The sequence below is a fragment of the Numida meleagris genome, chromosome 5, assembly GCF_002078875.1.
Source record: "Numida meleagris isolate 19003 breed g44 Domestic line chromosome 5, NumMel1.0, whole genome shotgun sequence".
Classification (NCBI taxonomy): domain Eukaryota; kingdom Metazoa; phylum Chordata; class Aves; order Galliformes; family Numididae; genus Numida; species Numida meleagris.
In genome coordinates, this window is record NC_034413.1 from 35,444,752 (window position 1) to 35,464,173 (window position 19,422).

Sequence of the window (19,422 nt, forward strand, 5' to 3'; positions counted from 1 at the left end):
GGGGTATAAGAAGGAAGGAGACAGACTCTATCAGGGTCTGCTGTGATAGGACAAGGGGAAATGGTTTCAAACTAAAAGAGGGGAGATTTAGACTGGATATAAGGTAGAAGTTTTTTATGATAAGGGTAGTGAGGCTCTGGCACAGGTTGCCCAGAGAGGTGATGGAAGCCCTGTCCCTGGAGACACTCAAGGTCAGGCTGGACAGGGCTCTGGGCACCTGGCGGAGCTGTAGGTGTCCCTGTTCATTGCAGGGGAGTTGGACTAGATGACCTTTAAAGGTCCCTTCCAACTCAAACGGTTCTACGATTCTATGACACACAATACACTGTTACCATGGGGTCTCGATGTTCACCAGCTAGATGTCCAGCTACCAGTTGAGGAGAGCCATGGACCATGAACTGGAAGCCTGTTCATTGCCAACATGAAGAGGTGCAAAAAGCTCATTTTTCTTTCTGTTCTTTCTCCCATTTCATCTCTGCTCCCTGCAGGTCAGCAGTCCTGATGCACAGTGCTTCCAAGTGTAGCAGCACTCTGGGCAGAAGGCTGTCACATAAAATAATGGAAGAAAAATGAGAACCTTTAAAAATATACATTTTTTTTTCCTAATGCCTACTTTCAGCAGTTTGATATTCTGCTGGCAGATTTTACCACTTCTACCCCTTATGACCTGAATGGCCGGTTATGTAGTAGCAGCCTCACCATTCATTACAGACTAGCTGTGCTTTCGGCACCAACACTCAAACCAGGATGTAACTATCCAGTGTATACTCCAGCAGTTTTAGAATAAGTCAAGTATCTTGACTAGAAACACAGAGTCTGATTTTAGAACAAAGCTGTATACATGTCATAGAAAGCTAGGCTAGCTCTTTCAACTACAGTTTTATGCTGTAAAACAGAAATTACTCTGAAATCAGGCAAGAAAAAGGTGAAAATCAAAACCCTAACACCGAGGTTATTTTTAATACAATACTGAGAGTAACACCCTGCAATTGACATATACATATGTTCTATGAATAAAGTAAAAGACAGTCTTCTGCACATGCCTGCTGCTCTCCCAAGGAAGCTGCCATCTGCATGTTGGAAGGATTATTGTCCATGTAGGAAGTCTAGGAGGGATGAGAAAGAAAAATCACAGAAATTTACTAGAAAATGCAGTCAAAAAGGCCAGTTGCCTCCTGTTTCAGTAAGGAGAGGTAGTCCACACTGAACAGCTCCAGCAGAGAGGTCTGGTAGGGGGAAATTATGGTTTTCTGCCCTTATACCAGGATATAAGGAGCAGGTCAGAGAGGGGCAGCAGTAAGGGACCATGGAGTGTGGAGAAGCCAGCTGCTCCTTCATTAGAGTTGCTATAACCTGAGAGATGACCTGCTATGAGCTTGTTCCGTGCCCCAGACTACACCTCTGCTTTCTGTGCCCTTTCATCCACATTCTGATGTGAGAAAAGAAACCTGAACTAAATACTGTGCACACACACCTGCCTGCTTCCATTTGAGAGGGAGCAAACTGGAGCAGCCAGAGGTCATAGCTCGATCACTAAGGGGGAAGTGAGGTTTTTGTGCCCTTATCTAAGGACGTCCTTTCCACTTAATTTTCCCTCTTTCCTGCAGTGAAAGCAGAACATACCTGGATGTTTCCCTGCCAGCCTCTGGGGAGGTGGAGATTGAAAGGTCTGGCTGCAACCTCTTCATTGACTGCCAGATCTCCCACTGCTTCTAGACTGCTAGATCCTCCTGCTGCTTCAATATTTACCTTTTAAATTGAAACTATCTTCCTGCTAGCAAGCGACACTTTACATCTTTCTTTCAACCCAAACCACACGGCTTTCAGTCCATTCACTAATGCTATGTCCAAACCTGCAAACAATTTCAGCTACTGGCCAAACCAAGTCCCTGTCTCAGGTGGTTGCCTGACTGCATGCTCAGCCTCCAGTTTTCCTTCTATTAGTGAGCAACCACAGCCAGCACCATCATGATAAGTTCCTCCATTACTGCTCCAGGTCAGAGGGAGCAGCAGTGGGCACTGTCTTTTCCTTCCAGCCTCACATACGTCCCAGCTCCCCTGCTCACACCCTGGACTTTCTGCAGCTTCCCTGTGCCCACCAGGTCTCCTTAGTCCTTGCTTTCACTGCAGAAGAAAACCTCTCTGCAGTGCCTTTGTGCTGACACAGGGGATTAACTGGGACTCATACTTTAGAGGTTTCAGTTTTCCTTTGTAGTTATCACTCCAGAACAATAAAAATCTCACTGTTGCCTTCAGGCCAGGGGCAAACAATGTGTGGCAACAACTACTTATAAGAGAAATTCTACTGAAAGGTCATGGGAAGTGCAAATATGTCTGGGACTAGAAAGAGAGAGCAGTTAGTTATTTCTATAATTGTATCAAGTGAGAGCTGAAAAGCTGTTACTCTGCTCCCAGCTTAGCTGAACCTTCAAAAATAAATGTGCTTTCTTGGTTGCAGTGAGAGAATGCATTCACTGGAGAAAGCAAAAATCAAAATGGAAAGTTGGTGAGGAAGTGAGATATAGTCATCCTATGCCTGCACTTGCTAGCAGCTTCAGCAAAGGACAGGGACTGTGCCTGGCCTCCCAATGAGCAGTGTGCTCCGTCATTGCATCATGGAACAAGAAGCAATTTCGTTGGAGTCTTCCTGAGTTTAATGAAGCTGTCCATAGATAAGTGAAATGGTCTCAGCTGTGTTGCCATGGTGCCACTGCTCCCTCATTCAAGTACTGTGTGCAGTTTGGGGCACCATGGTACAAAAAGGACATAAAAATGATAGAGAGTGTTCTAAGAAGGGCTGTGAAGGTGGTGAAGGGCCTGGGGGGCCGCAAGGAGCGGCTGAGGTCCCTTAGTTTGTTCAGCCTAGAGCAGAGGAGCTGAGGGGAGGCCTCATGGCGGCTGCTGCTTCTCTCAGGGAGCAGAGGGGCAGCGCTGAGCTCTGCTCTCTGTGGCAGTGACAGGGCCCAAGGGAACGGTGTGGAGCTGTGTCGGGGTAGGGGCAGGTGGGGGTGAGGAAAAGGCTCTGCCCTAGAGGGTTGTGGGCATGGAGCAGCTCCCCAGGGCAGTGGGCATGGCCCCAAGCTGCCAAAGCTCAAGGAGCGTTGGGACACCTCTCTCAGCCATAGGGGTTGGGTTTGGGAGTTGCTGTGTGTGCCAGGGTGGACTTGGCATAGTCTACAATTCTGTGCTGTTCCGGGGGAAAAATTATGGAAAAGGTTGGCTAATAACTCAGGGACACAAGATGAGGATGTTTTGAGAGGGAAAGATTCAGGCCTCAAGTTTAAGCCCAAGCAGAGCAGTCAGATAAATTTATAGCCTGTCTCAAATTGCAATCTCAAGAAACAGTAAAAATAAAGAGGTATTTTAAGTCAGCGTTTTAGTGCGGCCAGTTATACAGGTAAGTAATATGGTTAGAATCAGGACAGAAATTTATCCCATTTTCCTGTCCAAGTCTTGTGTGTTTGTGTCTTTTGTTTTGGTTTTCTGCAGCATTATTGCTAAAAAAAAAAAAAAAGAGTCAGAAATTACCAAAATAGAGAGAAAACAGAGACCCATAAGAGATGGGAGAAAATTAATTGTTCCTGGCAAATGCAGAGAAAAAAAATGAGCAAAGGCACAGGACAATCTATATCTGTCCTCTTCAGCTCACTGCAGCAGTGAACAGAAGATGAATATATGGCCAAAAAAGGCCAGTGGAACAGAAGTGTCTATTTTCTACAAGGCTGTAGCAGCCTCATAAAGGAGAAAACTATTCAAATTCAGCTGCTTGTTTAAGGAAAATCTCAGAGCAGCAGGGAAGGAGAAGGATCAGTAGATGTGTGGTGTCACCTAATCAGCCGAATGTCTTGGGAACACAGAGGCACCTGGCACCCAGCAGAAACACCTAATTTCCTTGTTTACTAATGGGTAATTGAGTCCAAGGGTTCCAAGAAACAGCCCAAAAAGACAGTGTACAAGTTTCTTACTGCTAGGTCGTCACTGGCTCTTACACCTGCAATGCCTTGCACAACTGCGGCAGGAACACAAAAAGATAAGGCAGTCCCCAGAAAGGTGCAGGCTTCTGGCAGACTAGCAACAGATAAGGGACAAAGGGCTCTTGCTGTTTGGCAGAGACAAGTGTCTGAAACCAGAAACTCCAAAATACACTGTGCAGTAGGCAGTGTGCATGCACCTATAATGGGGCTGTGGCTCTTCTATTTTCAGTCTGGTCATACAACACAAATATGTTTCATACTCTTCCAGCTGGGTGTCACAGCTAAGTGTGAGCTCAGTGGGCAGTGAATGGTTTGAACCATTTATGTGGGAAAATTGGGACCATCAGAAGACATACGAGCAGTCTAGATGACTGGCACTACCCACTGCTCCACTGCAGCACACGGTCATCAATATCCTTGCATAGCCACACAGTCACTGAGGGAAGGTAGGCTGGAATCTTCTGCTCATCCAACATGCTTCAGCTCTGTCCAACATCAACCAGCCAGTGCTCCAGGAGCTAATCTGACCATCTATCCAATTACAGCTAGTGGTCCACACAGCACTAACCTCAGCTGCAAGAATTTACACTAGATAGGATGATGCGGTCATCATGCAAAGATGACCAAAACAATTCTGTTGTTTCTACATCTGTAGACCCAAGCTTATGTGATGAGAAATTGATATATATGAATATACATGGTCTGCAGTTAGCAGAACCAAGCCAACAGCTCCATAATCTCTCATGAGATCCTGTGTAAGATAGAAGAGCATTGAAAATAAGGCAGGCGTTCATGCTCTGAGAATCAGAAAAGCCATACAACCACCCAATATATTTTATAGGCATGTGTCAGAAATGTAAGATCAAGGGCAATGCTATATATTTACGGTAAAGTAAGAAAGCTGCCACAAATAGGCTTCAGCCTAGGAATGGGGAACATACTACTGTTGTTGGCTTAGCAATGTGTTAAGTGCTACACTGATATTCAGTGGGCTGGTTGAATAAAGGAAGCCCCAGTGACAAGTACGATGCGGTCATGCATCTGCTACTCATTTCTTCATGAGCTTGTGGGTACTATCTCCTACTCATCTGTCTTTTATTGTTATTTTTGCTTATTATGTCTCCAGGATCACTAATGGTTGTCCTACAAGATGGCAGAAGCGGCCCCTGGAAGACGTTCCCTCAATAGGCACCACATATCAGGCACCCTCCTGAATTTACATTAGAGCAGTGCAGCTCCAGCAAATCTGAGGCATCCAGTTTTTCTTTTGGCAGTAATGAACACACCAAAGGTTCTGTGCATGCTGGATCTTGTGCCATGCTTGTGGATTCATTTCTCTTTACACATTCCAGACACCATTTGCCAAGGGAATGAATGCCTTAAAATACTCTAGACGCACACTCCAGTTTTCTCTATGTGTCCTCTAAAGGTAAAAGATTTATAGAAAACTATTTCTAGTGCCTCAAACCTGAAGAGACATTACATTTCTTAAGGAATCTGCTGTTAAGAGCTTTATTCTGTATTAAAGGGGAAAATGGGAGCTAAAAATGAATGTTTCACTTATTTTTATGGCTACTTTAAAGCTCTTTGAAGAGCTATTAATGAAAAGCAATCACTAGTATGTGAGTGGAATATGGTTTCTTTCTACCATTCACATTGTTCTATGACGGTTCTATTACAGACACAATAGGAGTTGCTGGATTTGAGCAACCTTCAGTGAAAAGGACACACAAACCAAGGTTTTTTTTCTTTTCAAAGGAAAAAAGCTCTCTACTTTAAAAAAAAAAAAAAAAAAGAAAAAAAAAGAGAGAGAGAGAGAGAGGGATAGGGAAAAGAAGTTAAAGAGAAACTAAAACAAAAGCTTTTTTTTTTTAATAAAATAATTTTTCCTCCCCTGAGGCAGCAGAATTAAATATAAGCCTAAAAAAGCTGAATGAAGCTAAAGTTTTTTGGAAGTTGAGATGTGGACTTGACCTAGATAGCGTTATCTTTTTGTGCTTAATTCTTAGGTTGTAATTTTATATGAGGCTGCTCAAACTCCAGCTCTAAAACAAATTTGACAGTGTCATATTACTCCTCCTAACCTCTTGATAGAGTTCTACATATCTGACTATTTTAATTATTTGAAATGGTCCGTGATACATTCTTCTTCCTTTGAATTCTGCTTTGAATCTGTTGGTTTTCATTTTTTCCTTCATGCCTTGCAAACTGCATTAGACTGTAAGAGGACTGAGATACTAGAGGAATATTAAACCCTGTGCCAACATACGAAAATCTGAAGGAGGTAGCCAGGTGCTCATACCCACATTAGATGCCCCCACCCATGAAATAGCTCCTTTGTTTCTCTGTCCTGTCACTAATCCTGGCCTGGCCCCACCTTGGCTCACTCAATGGAACTTACAGCACCTCAGTGACCATAACCATGTCTTCCTGAGATTAGCAGCACATGCATCTACATGGGGGTATGACCCAGCACCTGAATTTATTTGGCTCCTACATGCTGCTGTGCAAAATTGCATAGCCATCTTCTTTCAACGCAACAGGAAGCAAGCGAAAGATACACAATGACAGCAGATACAGCAGGGAAGAAGTGAAGTAATTTTCATTAGAAAAAATTGAGCCTCCTTAGACAGATTTATTTCCTCTGAGACACAGACCCTAAGATCTGAAGGCAAGGAAAATTCTCTGATCTCCCTGATAGGTCCCTGGGTGATACATACTTGCCAAACTTTAGGCAACCATCTCACTCAATTAGATGAAAAATAATAAATTATGATATCCCTGCCAAGGCATAGCTAATCTGAAGGCTGGTTTGAAGATTAAAAACCGTGCTCTGGCTTGACAGATATGAGCATCTAATCACATTGTGATTCTTTACCCTACTTGAACTGGCTTCTGAAATTTCCTTCATTTTCACTAATTAAACTTTCCCAGGTCACCTTTTCTCAGTTTTGATTGTATCATTAACATTCTCCTGGATACCTGAGCAACCAGATCTAATTTATAGCCTTCTGTGGTTTTCTGTAAGCACTGAATCTATTAATGCTAGCCTGAGAAATCAAGAGAGGCAAAAACTGGACAGCACTGTATTACACCAAGTGACTGTTCAGCCAGGTAGAAGTTCCCTGCAGCAGTCAGAGCAGCAAATTACTGGCTCCACTGCTTATCCTCCGAACACACTTGGATCACTGAACCTGCCAGCAAGAAAACAAACCTATACCAAAATGCTGTCTGTAAGGGTAGCTCGCTTGATGCATGAGTTCTTCTGCAAACTATAAATTTGATAAAGCTCAGTATTTTCCTTGGAAGCCAAGGCATTTTGGTGAGCTGGGCCAAGCATACTTTCACGTGCACCACGATGAGGAAAAGAAGACAAAAAAGAAAAAAAAAAACACAACCAGAAGTCTGGGTTTGCACGAGCCTCTTTTTCTGCCAATATTCCAACACTCCTTCCATGAATGCAGCCTCCCTTTCTCCCACTGGCCCCCAAAATGCTGCTTCTATACAGTGAGAAAGAGGGCAGAGTGCTTTACCTTGCAGATGTCTTGTGAAGAGTAGGCAGCTCTTGACAGGGTTTGTCTCTAACCCTAGAGTGGTAGACAGGAGGTAAAAAGTCTTATAGAAATTAATTTTGTACTAGTCAATTTAATGACTTTGACTCAGTTCCCCTTAGTCTCACTGTGCAATCTTGCACATAATCCATCTGACCTTAGTACAGTCTCACAAGGCACTATCCATGCTGCCAACCTATGGCCCAATTCCTCATTGTTGCCTTTGTAAAGCCCATACATTATTCCATTTGCTCTGTGAAGTGTTAGCCAACCAAGAGAAACTCAAACCTCTACCTGGTGAAACAGTGCTCTTGGTGGACTAGGAGCTTTGCACCAGTGCTTGAGCTCACCTTTTGTAGGACACTACATGGGGCTCTTTTCAGAAAAAACAGTGCAAGGAGTTGAACCAAGCTACACTGAACCTGATGTACGCTGCCAGTTACTTCCCCTCAGGTGGTGTTTTGTGCCACTCACTATCACCTTCCGTGCTCAGTTGTTCAGCCAGTTTTCAACCTACAGCATCACCAAGGTGGGAAAAGACCGCCAAGATCACCCAGTCCAACCATCCACGTGCCACCAATATTTCTCACTAAATCATGTCCGGTAGTACCACATCTAAATGTTTACTGAACACAATGACATTACATCAACAGCTTGTCTATGAGGATCTTACGGGGGAGAGTTACAAAGGCCTTAGTGAAGCCCAGGTAGACAATATTTGCTGCTCTCCCATCATCACCACAGCAGAAAAAGGAGGGGTGATGGTCTTTCACTCACAGAAGGTGCCCTTTCCTTCTCCTTACTGCTTTTCCTTCTTTAGGTCACCAGCCACGTATTTCTGTGGGTACCCACCAAAGCTTTTATGGTGAACATTCTTCAAAACTACACTCTCATTACATAGGGAAGTCAGAGCCTTTCTAAAGCTCAGCAGACACACTGCTACCTGGATGGGACAGGGCTTGTCTCCAGGCAAGCCACAGCAAAGGTCTACAGATATTTTCTCCAGAATAACAGTTGTGAGAGGCACACAAACTACTGATCTCAGAGAAGGCACCTCATTCATATAGAGACTTTCACCCACTTTTTGCTTTGAGTATTCACCTGGTATAAATTTGTCCTGCTCTCAAGATTACATTTTGGATAAACTAGAATAGAGGAGAAAGCTGTTGTTAGTCTTCCTATTTCTTCTTGCCCAGAAGGCCAAATTCAGCTTATCTCTGAAAACAGACTGGGACAGACACAAAACAGCTGAAGAATGTGCTTCCCCCTAGGCAATATGTGTCTAAATGCCATTTTATTGTATTAATGGCAAACTCATTAGTATTTAGAAAAACAAGTGTGGAATGCAGTCTTTTTTTTTTTTTTAACAGAGTAAGAACTGTGGTAAACAAAGTTCATTAATTACGAATTTTATCAACTGTTCACTAAAATTTATTCTGCAAGTAGGGTTTAGCTGTCTGCAAAACTGACCATTTTGCATGAAGAAATACCATGCTAAACAGTAACCTTTTCCAGTCATTTTCCCATATTTGTTCCGGAATGCTCTGGGAATCCCTGAGATTTTTTTGACCACCTATTCATTCTGGTTTTGCGTTGTCATGTTTATTAAATCCTTTACAACACAGAGAATTAAAACAGCTTAATAGGCTGTCACTTCAAGTACATGTTACTTCAACATTTGCATAACTGCATTCATGATTTTAGCACTTAACTCGAAGCCACTGCGGAAGTTCTGTTTTCTTGCTTCACCCAGCAATGGAAAGCAGCAAGAGAAATTTGTAGCAGGGTCGATTTTCCTGTGAGGTGGGCAGGAATGTTCTCCATGCTGATAAAAATAGGTTGCTTTTTGTTCAGCCAGGGTAGTATATCTGAAGCAAACTCAAGTCTATGGTCCTCCCACTTCCCTTCTTCCTTGGCAGATAGATACTACAGCAGTAACAGCTGTTTATGGGCCTCAGCTGTAAGAGCTGCTCCTTCAGTTTAAGCAGTTGAGATCTTGTTCCAGAAGAGAAAAGGCTGAGCCCATTCACCATCTCTGTTAAATGCCCCATGCCACATCACACCAAGTTGAGCTGGATGACTCATTGAACAAAACCTCCATGTCTCTGGAACATTGAAGTATTTCAGTTGTCCCTCTGGAGTAAAGAATTTGTTGACCCTCCATCTGGTGTTGCTTTCCCTGATAAGCTACGTTCTTAGGAAATTCAACAGAACTGAAAAGTGATCAGTCTCTGTGTGAAAGTGGAAATCTTGCTGATTGTTTGAGCCAGAAGAGGAGATGAAGAACCTCTCTTCTTGCTATCCTTCCCCAAACGTGAACAATGGGGCTATTTGTGTAATAGTGTGAATGGAGACATTTACTACTGCTTTCCCAACTAGAGCCACTCTCAGAAGTTGCTTTCTCCAATATTTATCTCACTAGGCTGCAACTTGAGAAAGGGTTTGCTGTGTACACAGGAGTAGTAAGGTGTTCCTAGCTTTCAGCAGGAGGGGCTGACCTCAGTTGTGCAGTGGGAGGTGTGGCTTTGGATATACTGCAGAAATTGATAAATGATGTAGCACTTAGGGACATGGTTTAGTGGGCAGTATTGGTGGTAGGTGGACAGTTGGATAGACGATCTTAGAGGTCTTTTCCAACCTTAATGATTCAATAACACTATAACTGAACACACTATGCAAGGAAAACTACCATGGCCAAGTCAGAGGGACCATAGCATAGGGATGGCCCACACTGTATGTATTTCCAGCTCTCTGTCACAAAATTTGTACAGGAATGGGTAGGTCTTGGGTCAAACCTAGTACAGCCAGCCTCACTAGTCAGGTTCAAGTGTTCTGCACACCAAAATAGCAGATCCCTCAGTAGGATTAGAATAACAGGTCAAATACACGGTAGTCCTTCTGAGGAACATAAACTTTGCCCTTGGAATAAAGCACCCAGGTGTTTTTGGAGTCAGAAGAGGCACTCAAGCATTTTCTTCTGGCAGGAGTAGACCCTTCCACCTGAACCTGGCCTTTTGGTCTTCTTTTCTCAACAGGGAGAATAAGGAGTCCCTGGACATTTCCATCTGTAGTTAATTTTCTCCAAATTCTGTGTTGGATGAACAGTCAATTTAAATAGTGTTCATGTCTCTAAGTCTTTAAGAGAGGGTGATAGTGGCTGCTGTGACTTTAGCTAGTAGCTGGGATATAGCTGGACTCAATACAAAATTATCACTAAATCTACCAAGTGTATGGGTTGTCTTCAGCAACCTTCTGATTTTTCTGCTCCAAGATCTTTTTTTTTTAAATCCTGTACATTTGCATCCTTGAAAATGCAAGCAAACCCACAAAATCTGAGTCATCACACTTTCTTTTTAGCCACCTGCTAGTAAGGCCAACATGTGTGGCTGTTGTATAGCCTTTCTGCTGTGCTGTGTTACTTGCTCTGCAAGGAGAGAGAGAGTTTGCTATTCCCCCAGAAGTTAGGAACTGGTGGCTTTGCCTCTGCTTAGAGCTGTACGCACTGCCCTCAGCACCAACCAGGAGCAACACACCCATCATGTGACAAAAACACTACCCAGTTACAATTTACCTCTGCAAAACTGAACTTGCCTCCCTCTATAAACTAAGAATTGCTGGGCTTTTTGAATGCAAGTCAGTAATGCTGTAGCAGTAGTAGAGATGCTGATTGCTATGGACAAAACTAATACCATCCCAGCTCTGGGGGACTCTGAAGGATGAGTCAGTACTCTAACGAGCTGTAACACTCATCATTACTCCAGTTTGGAAATGGTGTTGAAGAGTGACTGTCAAATACCCCATTACACTTACAGGCCCAGTTCCACTTCAGTTTTCCTAAAGCAAACCACTTCTGTCACTAAATTTTGAGTTATATGACTGAATGCCGTTTTTCCAGGAAGTGACAATAAAAAAAGTTCCAGAGTTCAAACTTGACGAACTCCAGAACTGAGTCGGCTTGCTGCCTGTCACTTTTCAGCCAAGGTGACAAAATCCACTTGGACAGGATTTTGGAAGCTTTCTTTGCAGCAGTAATTGTGGGAACTTAGATTCTGTAGGACTTGAATGTAGAATGGCCCATAAAGAATCCTGACATCATCTTTGATTTGCTAGGGCTCTCTTGCATGAGTGAAGAAGTTGTAAAATCTGCCTGAGACATTAGTTTTTTTTTCTCTCCTTTTTTTTTTAAAGTAAAAAGAAATACTGCTTTCAAAATCTTGCTTTTTGAAGCTGCAGTGCCTGTCTTTATGGTGGTACAGGCAGTGCTGTTATTCCAAGAGGAACCTGGCAAGCAGGACAAGCTTGTCACCTTTTGTATGCTGTACTAAATGCCAGTGGGAGCTGCATGCTTACGTGTGTGGATACCCAAGAGCATTGAGCAACGTCAATTCACGGTCCACAATCGTGATTTTGCTACTGCTTCTTTAGTACTAATTAGCAGCACGAACCAGTTGCACTGTAAGATCACTATTTTGCATAGGAACAATATGCATTGCAGGAGCTCCGCTTTTACACCAACTCAAACTTGCTCCTGGCAAATCTGTCACTTTGGAGAGGCTTCACTGTAGGAAGCAAGTGGGAAGCACAGCTGAATCTCAGCTGGCCATAGCATTGGCTTGATTCTGGCTTGAACACGCCATTGGATCTGGCTGGGCTACAAGTCAGGTCAACAAACACAGTGTTTTCCATTATAATTAAAAAACTGTCTCGTGGGAGACCTTCAGTATGCTTCCTATATTTAAGCATCAGGGAAGAGAATACCAGTGGGATCTACACTACCATATGGGATTAAACGTCAGAAACCCTAAACCCCAGACTGAAAATTACAGGCAAAGGATTTGTAATCTTACCATAATAGCAGTAGGGAACACTGCTGTGAGCAGTCTGAGGGAGGACCCAGCTCATGTCAGATCCCTGCTTAAACTAACAGCTCAGCTCTAGCTGTGTCTCTGCCTTTCTGTGCTGTCCTATCTGGTATTAAGGCTGCTGAGGCTCCTTCCAGCACTGAGATGCTGCCAAGTGGATGTTTCTAGGCTACATATTAAAACACAGAGAAGAAGATTTATCACATATTTTTAGCAGCATCTTCCTGTGCTTCCGCTTACACCATAGAAAGGGAAACTCAGAACGCTGTGCAAGCTTCTGAACTGTTAGAGACATCTGTTGTCAGTGCCACAGGCAGGCTCTGGTACTCACAGCACTGCTGACAGCAGACAGGAGATGATCTGTCTGGACAGCATGAATCACCGCCCTGGGCAGGCCGTGTGCATGAAGCCAGCCCAACTGGCTGCCCATTCTGCAGTCCTCCTTTCACAAGTACGAACTCGCTGCTCTCTGTAGCTTGGCAATGTTTAGGAGAGCAGGACCTCTGGGAGCAGGTAAAGATCTCACTCTGGGTTTAAGAATTAGAGGTCATTTCTCTTGCTGTTATCTTCTCTTCTCTAGCTGTGGAGATTTGTAGTTTAACACAGCTTGGTGGGAGATAAAAAGGCAGCACTAAGGCCTTTCAGACCTCTTTCCATGGCATAGCACTCCTTCTGCAGATTGGAGAATTATCTACTGGGTCAGGAGTGGCGGGCAAAGACCACAGGGCAAGAAGTTACCAGCCCTCTTCCCAAGCCACTGCTCAGCTTTTTACCTGTGCTACAAGTATTTGCCCTTCGCAGGGAAGCTTTCAACCAGCTCCTTCCATCAGGGAGCATTTCTGTCTTTGGCCTACTGGTAAAAACTGATAAACCAAAAGTTTGAGCTAAATATTAAATTTAATATACCAGACTCCACATTGTTCTATACAGAAAAGAGCCTATCGAATGGAAGGCTGGAAACAGATGTATTTTTCCTGCTCCAAAATTTTCTCTTTATGCAAAGTACAGACTTCCCTACTTTCTTTCTGTGCCACAAATGTGAGGTATGGCAGTTTTCCATGAGTGTCTTTATACAGGGTTCTTATGGCAAGGATGGCCATAGCTCTCCTTATACACTGAACAGGCAGCTCAGAAGTTATTCTCCATTGCACTTCTCTCTCCTGTTGGGGTAGGATGTGACTCCTTGTGACTAGCATCCCATCAAAAGGTATTTTTTCTGAAGGGGATCCATTTAGCAAGAGAAATAGTTCTTTTTCAGCTCAAGTAATACTTCTATATTGCCTTTTCTCCTAATCAAAATATAATTGGGAACTTGATTAGAAGGAGATGTAATACAGATTATCAAAGAAAATGTTCTTTAACGTCTTTGCATCTGAAAACAATCCTAGGAATACCACTGTTGGTTGGTTTTTTTTGGGGGGGGTGGGGAGGAGGTGGTAGTTATTAACATACCTAAGGACTCCAAAATAATCAACTTTGTTTGTGCTCTCATTAGAGTACAAAAAAGGCAAGATAAATCTTACACTGAAAAATGAGCTGTGTCTCTCCAACAGAACTGTAACTGCAAAGGCCATCTCAGCTGTCTAATCTGAATGGTGCTGTCAGTGCTCTGCAGAAGGCCAATCATCCTCCTAACTGACAACAGATGAAGAACTTCAGAGCTAAAGCGGAAAAAAATATTTTCTAAAGACAGCCACATTTATATCTATATACATATACATGTATATGCATATATGAGTATATATGCATAGTCAGTCTCCAGCTGCTCCCATCAGTGGCAACTTCTGGGAGACACCGCATCTTCATGATGCAATTCAAGCAGCTTTTGCTATAAGCTTGTGCAATAGGAGGTAAGCACTTGTCCAGACACACTAGCCACAGAAATCTCATCCATGAGTCTCCAGTTCTGAAAGTAAGGAAGTCATCTGATGGGAACAAAGAGACTGGTTCTTCAAATTAACGCCTGATGAACAAGAGTTTCAGTATAAGTATTTTGCACTGTAAACATTTGGACTTAATCAGCAATGCTGTATTTGCATATTTGACAGGGAAAAAAAAAGCAAAAAACCCTTTAAGAGCATAGTTATGTTATTCCGAGCCTGAATCTATTAATCTAACAGCAGATACCATGAGTTCCCACAAGCTACTCTCCAAGCTTCCCTCTCCAAGAGGTTGACAGCAGTTATAAGCAAAGATCTGTCTCTTACTGGATTATAAGAACATCACTTAACAGCATTAGCTGTTATTTGAACAACTTACACCAACATTCTGCTTTACTGAAATAAGAATCTGCCAGGAAAAAGCAGAACAAGATCTGAACCCTGAGGTTCCAGAAGGCAGTAGGAGGACCAGGAGACCCAACTGAAAAACAAAAAAAATCTGCTCTGCTCAGATGTTCTCTGGATGGCAATGATGGTAAGAGCAAATATCAATCCATAAAATGAAAAGCCTTCTTTGCTCTCCAAGCCACCTAGACTGACAAAGAAGAGCTGTGCAGATGGATTTACCCAATACTAAATGATGAATCAATCCAGTAGTAGTGAAGGGCATATTTTAGACCCCACAGGGTGCAATAAAGCAAACATGAGGTTGCCATAAGGGATGTTCTTGCCTTCTGGGAAGCACTGTTCTTGCGCTCTCTCTTCCACAGCACATCATTCACACCCACACAGCTCCTCTCAATTTCCGTCTTCAGAATTCAAGCAGTAATGCAATCCCATGATAGGCTAATAACCCTTTCCCCAGGGTAATCCAACCTTGCCTACAGCTGCCAAATATCAGGCTTGTTTAATCTCTAACCTAGTTTCAGAACTGCCTTGTCTCCCTGCCTTTTGTGTTTTCAGCTTGCATTTTACTTGCACATTTGAACTGGCTGTGAATCAGTGAAGAGAAGGATGAGGGAGAAAAAAGAGGGGAGCCAGACATTTTTTTTTTTTAAAACTTCATGTCTTAGAACCAGATGGTGGCTGACTTGTTTAATTCTATTTTAAAAGTGGACTAAAAAGAACAAGAAACTGCCATCTGGGCAGCACTCCCTGCTGGCGAGTATGTATGGCTCTCTAATAATTGCAAAGCATTTGTTCATTGCATGAAGCAGAATTTTCATGCAACACCATGTCCTGTAGTTACATTATATGGGTGGGATTCACGTAAGGGATACTGGTGGAGTGTTGGCCCGCACTAGACTCAGCCATTCAGAACACACTTTACCAACACACACTCTATGATTCTATGAATTGATGCCCTGGCATCAAAGCAGAACAGGATCTGAACCCAGAAAACAGTAGGCAGCCCAAAAGACCAAATATTCCCGATGCACCAATTCCTTGATGCCAAGCCCTAGCATCTACTATCCTCAAAAAAGAGATATAAATTCCAGAGATTTAAGATGCAGATTCAAGTCTTGCAGTTCCTCTAGGAGCTCACAAGCCAAGCTTTTGGGCAGAGTGGCCTCTGAAGCCTCTGAGCCCTGCCATAAAAACTGAGCATGGTTACAAATACAAAGCAGATGGAGTTTCCTGAATCACTGGCAGCATTCGCATTCAAAGCATGGCAGACTGCAGCCTACCAGTCCGTCCCAGTGGAACTCCAGTCTCCTGCTCCAAGCTGTTTTCCAACAGAGCCAACACTGCAAATGTCAGCCGATGGAAGGCAAGAGCACCACACTATCTCTGCTTTTGTTCACAGTGGGACCATGCAATATTTTCAGTAAATACTAGACTCTCCTCAGAATGGGATTTTTAGGGAAACTAGATCAGTGACAACTTTTAGCAGAGTTGTTTCAGTCAGAGAAGGACAAGAAATTCAGAAGTGTCAGAACACTGCCTGTTGTAAAATCACAGATAGCAATGAAAAAGCCACTTCACTATGAAACAGTCACAATGAATAGTTATTTTAAAGGAGATTCAGTAGTGCACTGAAGCAGAAAGCTAAGGCCTGGTATTTTACCACAGGCCTTTTTTCCACTCTCTTGCAGTGAAAGAACTAAATCTGTGACACTCTTTGAACTACAGGTGAACAGCATCCAAGAAGAATCTCTTATGTTTGTTCACACACCTCTCTGAGGTCAGTTTTGCCCTTGCCATGCAAGTCCTGGAAATCCTCCCACCTTTCTACTTTATTGGCCACATAGAGTTCAATAGATATTTTCTCCTAGCCTAGCTCAAAGTGCTCTGGTTATGCTCACATGTTGAAAAATAATTGCTGTCTTGCTCCGATGACAGGAAGTAAATGGCATTGCTTTGGCCATTCACCATCATGACTGGTAAATCTTTTAAAAGCATTTAGGGAACTCAAGATGGTGAAACAGTTTGATGGAAAAGTGTTTATTTCATTTCCCTCCGACAAAATAAAAGGGTTGCAGTTCATAAAACACCATTTTTAAACTAGCTTGGAAAGCCAGTCAAATCAAAGGCTCTTGTTATCAGTTCTAACATTTTGTAAATTCAGTGTTTCTTCCCCTCAAAATACTCTTCAAGGCCATTACACTAAGCAGGAACAGTATAAGATATTCCTTAGTAGCCCCTGCATCAGTGACCATCCCAAAGGCTTTTCCATTTTTTGTCCCCTTCATATTTCACCAAATACCTGATAATTTCTCACTGTTGAACAAAACTGCCTACAATATTCAAATACCAAGGAAAATTGAAAACCTTTAAGACACACAAGGAAAACGTGGAGTCATAGAATGGCTTAGGCTGGAAAGGCCCTCAAAGGTCATCTAGTTCCAACCTCCACATGGTTGGTATTGAGGCTTGTGCTGCCCCACAGGTGTCATGTAGCCCTTTTTAAAATAAATATGATGCTTGTGGAGGCACCAAAAAGCCATTCACTGCAGTCTCAAAGTTTATCTACAACAACTAACTCTGCACCAGCTGCACTTGTCAAGTGCCGTCCACTCACTTTGTAATTTTGTCCATGCCTGTTTTTGAGCTATGATGCTTCTTCACATTATATCATGCCTATGTCACTCCTCTAGTATTCTCTCCAGGAAAGCCTGTCAGAAGGCTTTTGGGAACTCTAGATCAGGCTTCTGCTTTCCTGATGCATCCAAAATTTTCTCTGCAAAAACAACACATGATGTTGCTATATGCCACGTATACTTCCAAGATCATTTCGGTCGATGCTTGGTGTGGACACAAGGCTGGCTGCTTTAATTTCCAGGTTTAAATATTTCTGACCACCAATCCTTTGCTCAGTGCCTATTTTCAAAGAGATTATGGGCTGCTTTTTTTTTTTTTTTTTTTTTTTCCCATTTACATTAACAGCCTTCAATTTTAGAGGCCGATCTTTTCTCTCCATTATTTATCCCAGATCTGGAGGCTCAGCCAGCAGCAGCACCTACCTAACTGCCTATGAAAAGATTCAGCCTTAAAAAAACCACAGAAGATCCTTTTAAAATTGTCATTAACCAGTGTCTGTGGCCCCTGGGATCCTGCCAGACTCTGCAATTTTCCAGGTGGTCTTTTGCTTCAGCCCCAAATCTCACAGCTAGCTAATGCCCTGAACCTCTCCAGTCTCTGGAAGCCAACAGAACATCCCAGTTTCCATCTTACTCCCCGTTGGTTCCAGTTTCACCTCCCCCCAGACATACTCTGCAGTGAACATCTAGATGAATTCCAAGAGCCACGTGTTGATAGTCAAGGTGGGTACATGCAGCTGGATCTGGCTTCAGTATCAAAGTCTGAAAAAAAGCAGTATTTGGAGGATGTGGAGAGGTGTGTGCCTAAGTACCCCCTGATCCATGAATCCAGTACAATCAGCTGCAGAAACCTGCACCAAATGGCACAGAAAAACTCCAGGTCCCACAGCACTATATTAAACCTGAACCTGTAGAAACTGCAGCTCTACAATTAAACCCTCTCCACAACCAGCATCCTCCTCTTACCAAAGGCATCTTACATCCTGCAGTTTAAGGCAATGGGTGGATGAATAATGTGACAAATAACCATTTCATTGAAAAGCAGCAGTTTGTCATGGAGGAAAGAGAAGAGTCTACTGACTTCAGCATTAAAAAGTAGAATTATCTTTGTGCCTGGAGCAGAATTTAAGCTCACATAAAGCAAGCACTATGGCTAGGCCAAGACTTTTGCATCTCTTATTTCTCTTCCCCTGTTCTCTCCAGCATTTAAACAACTAGGTCCTTCTTCGCCAGAAGTTATTTTATGGTGCAGCAGGCTAGAAGTCAGGAATTAAAAAAATAAATAAAAATCAGAAGAATTTGAAAACTCAGACCCTTTTCTGCATTGTCAGCCTTGCATTTGTTCAATCCTGACACCTAGTGGGCATTGCCACCAGTGGGAAGCAGAAGCAGCCAGCCGGGCTCACAAACATCCTTAGCAGCAGTGTTTGATTCTCAGCATCCTCTACCGAGGGACTGCTGCAACGGATGTGCTCCATCCTCAGCACAGCTGTGTTTCCTTAAACACTCCCAGGCCTCTATGCTGAATTTGACCTTGTAAATCTATTAAGAACTGCACATTCTGTGGTGGAGTTGAGGCTGTAAAATGCTCAAGTCCCGACATCTCACTATGCTAAATCAGGAAACAGGCTTGGCTATGAAGGCCTATCCTTCATTTCAGAGAGATCGTCCAAAGGTCAACCCAGTTTGTCATCCACCTGAGATTAAGTTGCTGACAGTAAGGTGTATGCCAGGAAATCTCCACATTCCTTCATGATGAGAAATAAGCTTCTTCTTAGCATGGGCTTATTTCACTCAGCTGTTGCTCAAGACGATCTTCACCTTTGAGAAAATTTCTGGACTATTTTCATGTAGCACCAAACCCCTCACAATCGCTGGTAATTCTAGCATGTGATGGCAAACAGAAGGTCCAGGAAATAAAATGCTGAGCTGCCCTGGAGCACAAATCCCCAAGTATCTCATAGAATCACAGTATCATTAAGGTTGGAAAAGATCACTAAGATCAATTAGTCCAGCCATCAACCCATCACCACCATGCCCACTACATCATGTTTCCCCAGGTGTTGATGGAAGGGTAGGAAGGGCACTGAGACCAGTTTTTCTGCAGCAATGTA

The 19,422-nt window shown here is 43.1% G+C and overlaps 1 long non-coding RNA gene across 1 annotated transcript; it reads left to right on the forward strand.

Moving 5' to 3' along the window:
* LOC110400050 lies at nt 316–5,219 on the forward strand. Its single transcript, XR_002439568.1, has 2 exons — nt 316–429; nt 5,101–5,219. It is a non-coding gene; the product is annotated as an uncharacterized LOC110400050 (long non-coding RNA).